The sequence below is a fragment of the Mastomys coucha genome, unplaced genomic scaffold, assembly GCF_008632895.1.
Source record: "Mastomys coucha isolate ucsf_1 unplaced genomic scaffold, UCSF_Mcou_1 pScaffold14, whole genome shotgun sequence".
Taxonomy (NCBI): Eukaryota; Metazoa; Chordata; class Mammalia; order Rodentia; family Muridae; genus Mastomys; species Mastomys coucha.
The window spans coordinates 105097428-105106008 of NW_022196896.1; the positions used below are offsets into that span (position 1 = coordinate 105097428).

The following is an 8581-nucleotide window of genomic DNA, read 5'->3' on the forward strand; positions in this document are numbered from 1 at the left end:
ATATATATATATATTCTTATATTTTGTTCTTATTTGTACTTCAGTGTGGATGCCAACACTTTCCTGGTCCCCTTACATTCCAAGATAAGCTTTTGCTTTTGTGCTCATGACAGGTACACATTCCATTACTTCATCTTGCTTCCTGCTCCTCTTGGCCCATCTCACAGTCTCCTTTCCTTTGTGCATGTGTAGTTTCTATGCATCCATCAGATACAAGATGCAATATTCTCTCAGAGGCATATTTCTTAACAAAAAAATTATTTCTTTAAAAATATTTTAAAATATTTGAATATGTAAAAAAAAAAAACCTCCACAGAAATGGTCTCATTTCCTTTGTTCTTTTGTTTGATAGATAAATACTATTGACTTAATTATTTTTTAAAGCAGCCAATTTTTTCCCATTTTTATTAGATATTTTCTTTATTTACATTTCAAATGTTATCCCCTTTCCTTGTTTCCCCTCTGAAAACCCCCTATCCCCTCCCCCTCATGCTGCTCACCAACCCACTCACTCTCTGCTTCCTGGCCCTGGCATTCCCCTACACTGGAGCATACACTGGCCTCTCCTCCCATTGATGACCAACTAGGCCATCCTCTGCTATACATATGCAGCTGGAGCCATAAGTCTGACCATGTGTTCTCTTTGGTTGGTGGTTTAGTCCATGGGAGAGCTGGGAGTACTGGTTAGTTCATATTGTTGTTCGTCCTATGGGACTACGAACCCCTTCAGCTCCTTGGGTCCTTTCTCTAGCTCCTTCATTGGGGACCCTGTACTCAGTCCAATGGTTGGCTGTGAGTCTCCACCTCTGTATTTGCCTTGACTTATTTATTGATTAAACTTGTTCTTTGATAATCTCATACATGTATATAGTGCATGTCCTATGTGTAAATATAGGTATAACCTATTTATAGATGTGTATATATAGATAAGCATATATTAATATATATTTGGTTTGACTAAATTTAATTTAGTCTAAAGACAAATGCTCTAGAGAAAAGGATTATGACCTGCACACATTAAAAAAAAGAAATCTGCAATAGTAACGAATATTTTTGTGTTAATGATAGAAAGCAACCTTAAAGAAAGGGCTAATTAAGGTAGTCTTTTGTAAGACAAAAATGTATAATTTCTTTCTGGTATGATTTTTTTTTAGAGAAGTCCTTCCTAGCACACAAAACTCATTCTCTCTCTCTCTCTCTCTCTCTCTCTCTCTCTCTCTCTCTCTCTTCTCTCTCATCCTTGTCATCTTCTTTGTTTAAACACACTAATCTCTTTTACACTCCATTCCTCACCAACTAAGGCCATTTAAATCAAGCTTTGCTAATTAAATAAACTATTAGCTCTGAGGTCACATTGTGGAGATCAGGGGTATGGGGAGAGATGAGGGAAAATTAGTGCACACATTATCTGAGATTTTATTTCATAGCATGCACACACACACACAAACACACACACACGAACAGACACTAAAGCTCTGCATCCAGGGCACAAGAGATTACTCATGAAAGAAATTTACAGTGAGAAATAATGAGGGCACTTTCAGCAAGCCATCAATCTGCCTGCACTTCCTGGAAGCCCCTGGACACTCAGAACACAGGCCAGACTGGATGGAAGCAAGGTGACATTTCGAGAACACGATTCATGGAAAAGCAACGAATGTGTACAAACCCAGGAATATTGCCTTGGTGGGGTGGGGGGATAAATCTTGTGGCACCAAAGACCTATACTGCTATTGTGACAAGTGTTTCCCAGCTTACAGGGAGCCTTTTGGTTATCTGGGGACGGGGTGGGGGCAGTGGAGGAGGAAGGACAGAATAATAATGGATGGCTCTTACTGGAATGGGAAACTCAGCTGCAAACCGAGCAGACCCACTTTCTCTTAGCCATGCTTTGTAGGGAGAGCATCAGTGTTGTCCCCTTGTCCTGCCCTTTCATACTCTGCTGGGTTTATTTTGTTTGTTTGCTTTTGTTTTCTCACCATTGTGGTTTAAAAGACTTCTGAGTGTTCCTTGAATTGAAATTGTCAGTATAGACCTGGGCCAACACCTGCTGCCAAGCCTGAAGCCGAGTTCAGTTGTCAACACCTACAAGGTGAAAGGAGAGAAGCAAGCCCTAAACATTGTCCTCTGACCTCCACAAGTGTGCTGCGGCACACACTCCCCAACTCCATACTAAAAGAATAAACAAATAAATATAATTGCAAAAACCAAGCCAGTTTGAAAGGAAATGAAAATACTGAAAAGGGCTGCATATACTATTGATCCACTGAGGAAAATCAGGCCTCGAAATGCTAGCATATGGACTAGAGAGATGGCTCAATAGTTAAGAGCATTTGTTTCTCTCACAGGTTCAATTCTCAGCATCCACACAGGCACTCACTACCATCTTTAACTCCAGTTCCAGGGAATCTAGTTACATCTTTTGACCTCTGTTGGTACCAGGTATACACATAGTTCACATACATACATGCAGGAAAAAAATATTTATGCACATGAAGAAAAGTAAATACATCTTCTATAATGCTGGTTTATGTATTTCCTCCGGTAGGATACAGGTCCCAAGGGCTTAAAGATGGTTTGAGAAGAGAGAAGATAATTAATGAATCTTTCCCACCAGCCTGTATGACCTGGAGCTGCAGCTCACCTTCCTGTGTGCATCCCACAGAACAGCAAGGTCATTATCAAGAGTGTTCAGGGAACAGCCTGTGATCCCAGGACTCACAAGGCTGAGGCTAAGTCTGTAAGCTTAAGGCCAGTCTGGCTACATAACAAGTTAAAGGTCAACTTGGGCTTCCTAAGAGCAGTCTGTCTCAAAAAAACCAACCACAACATAAAAAAATAAATATCCATGAGGGAGAAGATGGCAAAGAAAAATCTTAATTCTTTCTGGGGCTACCTATTTATGTTGCTCACCATCAGCAAATTTAGTTAAACTCTTCTATTGTTTCACTATTTGGTAAGTATTAATATACATGTGTATGAAGATATAAGTTTACATGTTTGCATTTGTGTATTAACTTTACAAATGAAATCACCCTGAAAGATTATGTCACAATTTGTAGTTTTTCACTCAACAGTAAAGCGTGTATATTTTTAATGTAACTAAATATATATTTATATTTGTTCTAAGTCACTATATTGTATGTTGTACTATGGATACCTTGTAATTTAACTCTGAAATCTGGAAGGAAATCAGAAGCATGAGTAAGATAAACTGTGTCTCCAACTTGTTCTTAATGTTCCCTTCAACAATAGCTTGTCATGCATTCTCATATACAGCCATGTATGGTTTGTTCTGATGTCATATGAGAAAAGTCTATGAGGACCTGAGATGCTATAAAAATGATAGAATTACAAAGTAGGCCAAATGCTTGTAATGGATCGTCATATTCACTTGAGCAAGAATTCTCTGCTCACCTTTAAAGAAGCACTCTCTTATACTGAAGTCATTTTGCACATGGTGCATTATCACAAATATTCGTTGATTTTTAAAACAATAATGGAGAGAAACTGGAGAAATCTGAACTTAAACCATCATCCTTTAATGTCTGCAGAGCTGGAATTAAAGAGAGTTTTTTGAATGAAGACAAAGAAGGAGATTAGGAGGTCCCAGAAATTACTAGAACAAATTCCACATGAAGCTATAAAACACAAAGAAAGCAACTCTTTACTCAATACATTAAAAGAAAAACAAAATGAGCTCAACATGGTGGTGAATATCTGCGATCCTAGCATTTGGGAGGTAGAGACAGAAGGATCAGAAGTTCAAGGCCAGCCTGGGCTACATTAGGCCCTGTATCCAAAACACAGAGGGGAATGGAGAGATTATGAGAGCTGGCTTTGTATGAACAAGCCACCTTGAGCGATCACACTGCCTGAGAAGTCTGAGTACCTGAGTATCATCAGTTTCGAGGTTTCAAACCTTAAAGGGGCACAGCTTGCCCTATGGAAAAAGAGGTCTACCTGGAGGTCATCTACACAGCTTCTGAAGTTAGTAAATGGAATACAAAAAGCCAGGAAATTAAGGACTGAAATTTGTATTTCAGAGAGCAGAAGATACATGTAGCTCTGGAGAGCAAATATTGACCAGCACTAATGGTGAAAGCTGGCTGTAAAGAGGTTCATTCTCCAATCAGCCTCCTCCAGATGAAGGTGTAGAACTCTTAGCTCCTCCTGCACCATGCCTGCGTGGAAGCTTCCCTATCCATCCAATACACAGTCACCAAACCCAGACTGTGTGTGGATGCCAACAAGTGCTTGCTGACAGGAGTCTGATGCGGCTGTCTTCTGAGGGTCTCTGCCAGTGCCTGGCAAATACAGAAGGGGATGCTCACAGCCATCTATTGGACTGAGCACAGGATCCCTCATGGAGGAGCTAGAGAAAGAACCCAAGGAGATGAAGGGGTTTGCAGCCCCATAGGAGGAACAACAATATGAACTAACCAGTACCCTCAGAGCTCCCAGGGTCTCAACCACCAACCACAGTGTACACAAGGAGGGACTCAAGACTTCAGCCACATATGTAGCAGAGGATGGTTCTATGGGACATCAATGAGAAGAGAGGGTCTTGGTCTTTTTTTTTTTAAGGTTCATTTATTATTTAATTTTTATGTAGCTGTACAGATGGTTGTGAGTCTTCTTGTGGTTGTTGAGAATTGAATTTTTTAGGATCTCTGCTCGCTCTGGTCAGCCCAGCTTACTCCAGTCAACTTGGCTCACTCAGTTCGTGCTTGCTCTGGCCCAAAGATTTATTTTTTATTATAAATAAGTACACTGTAGCTGTCTTCAGACTCGCCAGAAGAGGGCATCGGATCTCATTACGGGTGGTTGTGAGCCACCATGTGGTTGCTGGGATTTGAACTCAGACCTTAAGAAAAGCAGTCAGCGCTCTTACCCGCTGAGCCATCTCGCCTGCCCCGGGGGTCTTGGTCTTATGAAGGCCCGATGCCCCAGTATAGGGGAATGCCAAGATACGGAAGCAGGAGTGGGTGGGTTAGTGAGCAGGAGGAGTGGGGGAAGGATGGGATGGGAGCGGGCTTGGAGGGGAAATGGGGAGAGGGGATAAAATTTGAAATATAAATAAAGAAAATATCTAATAAAAAAAAGATTTTCACTCTCCTATGCCATGTGGCAGTAAAATGAAGCTTTGAGTCTATAGGTGGACCACCCATTCTATATTTCCTTCCTGCAACAGTTTTGGGTGTCTTTGGCATATAAAATCTCCCAGTTCTCTAACTTTTCAAGCCACCAGCTGCAGGACTCTAAACATGTCTGATAACCTTCCATTTTATAACAGAGACTCTATATCATCGTGCTGGATAATTTTCAGTCAACCTGACACAAGCTGAAATCATCTGAAAGGAAGGAACCTCAACTGGGAAAATACCTCCATAGGTTCTAGTCGCATGCAGGTCTGAAAGGCATTTTCTTAATTAGTGATTAACGGGGAGGGCTCAGCCCATAGAGGATGGGTGTCACGCTGGGCTGATGGTCCTAGGTTCTATAACAAACAGGCTGAGTAAGCCATGAGGAGCAAACCGGTAAGCAGCACCCCTCTGTTGCCTTTGCATTAGCTCCTCCCTCGAGGTTACTGCCCTGCTTGAGTTCCAGCGCAGGCTGCCTTCGATGATGAGCATTGTATTGTATCATATGGAACTTCGTATGGAAGTGTATGCAGAATAAACACTTTCCTCCCCAAGTTGCTTTGGTCATGGTGCTTCATCACAGCCACAGAGTTCCGAAGAAAAAGCATTTAAGCACACTAGGATATGGCTCAATGCTTGCTCGTTATGGATGGACTTCTGATCTTTTTGCCTTGAATGCTGATATCAATATCCTGTCACTGACTCCAACAACAATGGCTTAAAGTGCTTGCCTAAGTTGAAGATCCAATCCTCTTACGCCCCTGCCTTCTGTTTGGTGAAGGCAACTGTTCCTGTGTTAAATTCATCGGTTTGAACTACGTACTGCATGTAATCCTCACTTAGCTGGTGGGCCTTTGCCGTAGACTCTGTCTTAGCAACCGAGATGAGCATCAACAGGAAGTAGAAGGACTGGGGAGGGTTGGAAAACCTCTGCCAAGCACCCCTTAGTCCTGAGAGGAACTACGATCCTCTCGGTATGGAACACGTGGGAATCTAGTGCCACTCACACATTGAGCACAACACAATCAAATGTCACTCCAGTTCCGTCTTCAGGCTCCACCTTCGGTATAGACAGCCAGATTCAGAGGCCTGTGTGGAGAGGTCTACCTTAACATGTAACTATGTACCAGATAGAATTGGGATTACGAAAACTTATCAGTCTCTTCCCATGTGGTCCCGCCAGTTTCTGGCTTGATGACCTGTAGGAAGTTACTGCAGTACCCAGCAATAAGACAGTTTACTCTTCCTTTAAATAATCTAAAGTGAGCAACACGCCACTTGAGATACACAGCAAAGTGATTGCTGCCAGGAGATCAGCCGTTGCCTGGCTTTCAGCTGCAGGCTGAAGAAGTAGTGAATGAAGCAAGTTGGAGCCCGGGGTCAGACTCTGCTCTTTCGACAAGACCTACAGCAGGTTCTGTCCTCCCATAAAAAGCCTGTATTAAGTGTCAGCATCGACACATCTGGAAGTAATGGTGGTTTCTTTGGATTAGGTGTTTCGCTATTTTTCCTTTCCTTTACTAACTAATGTAGCTTACTGGAACATAAACAGTGGGAAGGACTTATAAAAAGCAAATAATCTCATTTCATTATGAACCTTTATAATATCATATTTAAATATGAGTCTATTGGAAGTGAGGTTTATTCACGCTGGGCTCTGTATGTCATTGAAAGGCACAAATCCGACTCACACAGGACCTGACCTATGTATGCTCTGTGTAATTTTAAAAGGCAAAGTGCTAGAGCAGAGCAACCACTAATCACTTTAACAGCTTAAATTAATTAAAATGAAATTAATGGATTATCCCACTATGCCCCACCTATACAATTAATAAAATAATTCATGGATCTGATAAGAGCATTAATAAACTAGAAGCTAACCTTACCTTAGTTGGCACTTGTGACTAATGGCCACTTTATTGAGCAGCACAGATTTGAGAACATTTTCTTCGTTGCAGAATTTTGTACAACGTGATGGTTAAAGGGGCGAGCACTAGGTCTTTGATCTTCTCAAATAATCCGGAATGTTTTTCTAGAACCCATGTTTCACTCAGTATTCAAAAAACTTGCAGTGTGACTAGTACCTATTTTGGTCCTGACACTTATAATCAGACTCATAAGCCCACACGAGTCATACCTCAATGGCTCATAAAATTAAACCACAGTCACTTGCCTATGAATAATGACATTGGCCTACGCACCTTGTCTGCCACAGTATCGATCCAGCCTCGTTTTCAATGTATTCTTGACGACCATTTATTATCTTGTTCTTGCTTCTTTGGATTTAACATTTGCATTTAAACTCTATGCCTTCCATCTTGGGTACCGTCTCTGCTTTTTTGGAGATTTGTCTCCAAAAGATCACAGTAACTACTGGTTTTTCCAGTCTTAATTGGCTGAACAGTAGTGGCCACCTGACCTGTGTGGTCCTCCAAGAGAAGGAGGATGTGAACAATAATTGGAGGGCAGCAAAGGCTCTTTTGTGTCAAGGTTATGAGCTTTGACTAGATCCTGAATCTCAATGCCTGCAGGAACTTGACCAGCAACTTCCATGAAAGAAGCTGTGAAGAAGCAGCAGTAGGAGGTGGAGAGGCTACAAGAGATGAAGGCCACACGCCACATTCTAGAAATGTCTTTAAAGTAAACATCAACTGGATCGAGATCAGAAGCCCAGACATTGGGAAAGGAGATGTAACACTGCTTCTTCTTTTGAGGCAGAAAAAAAAAAGTGTCCTGAATAAAACCAAAAGAATAAATGATTATCTACAGCTATTTTTTTAAAAAGTAGTGAAGAATGATATAGCTAGAAACATATAGAATTATCATATAAATAATTAATAACCTCATATATAAATATTAAGCTACTAGGATGTATAATGAAAGAGCAGATCATTTCTGTTCCATTCATTTCAGTTTGTCTACATTTTTTAAAAAATAGAAAAAGAAACTAGAAAAACCAAAGGCTTTAAGGCATGCCCACCCCACCCCACCCGCACCCAGACCCCCCTGCCCCCTGCCCAGGCAAAATCAAACTATAACAAATGACAAAGCTTCCAGTACTTTACCAAAATAATTCAACATCACAGCACCATTGGCTCGCCCCAACATAATGTATGAATTTAGTGAGGTCTTGATTGAAATTCAGGGAATTTACTTTCTTTTCTGGAGCTAAACAAATTGATTCAAAGATTGAGATGAAGTTTCCTATTCAGGAGCACCTGGGAAACACTGAATCAGAACAGTGAGAGTAAGCAAGTTCTGCCAGACACATGCACAGACAACAGCTAGTGCATTGCGCACTTAGAACTGTATTCTGGGGTCTGGTAAAATGAAATAGCCCAGACATGCAAAGACCAGTGTAGAAAGAGAAACACTCCTTCATTGCTGGTGGGAATGCAAGCTGGTACAACCACTCTGGAAATCAGTTTGGCGGTTCC

General features: G+C 41.3%; 1 long non-coding RNA gene across 3 annotated transcripts in view; it reads left to right on the forward strand.

Annotated features, from left to right (window-relative positions):
• LOC116089249 overlaps window positions 1-7903 on the forward strand; it is a 16201-nt gene extending 8298 nt beyond the window's left edge. For 2 of the 3 annotated variants that reach the window (XR_004118240.1, XR_004118242.1), the window contains exon 2: window positions 2549-2856. This is a non-coding gene — a long non-coding RNA (uncharacterized LOC116089249). Of the gene's footprint in view, window positions 1-2548; window positions 2857-7675 lie in introns of those variants that run through there. The other variant, XR_004118241.1, reaches the window with a different exon arrangement.
• The last annotated feature ends 678 nt before the right edge of the window (window positions 7904-8581 follow it).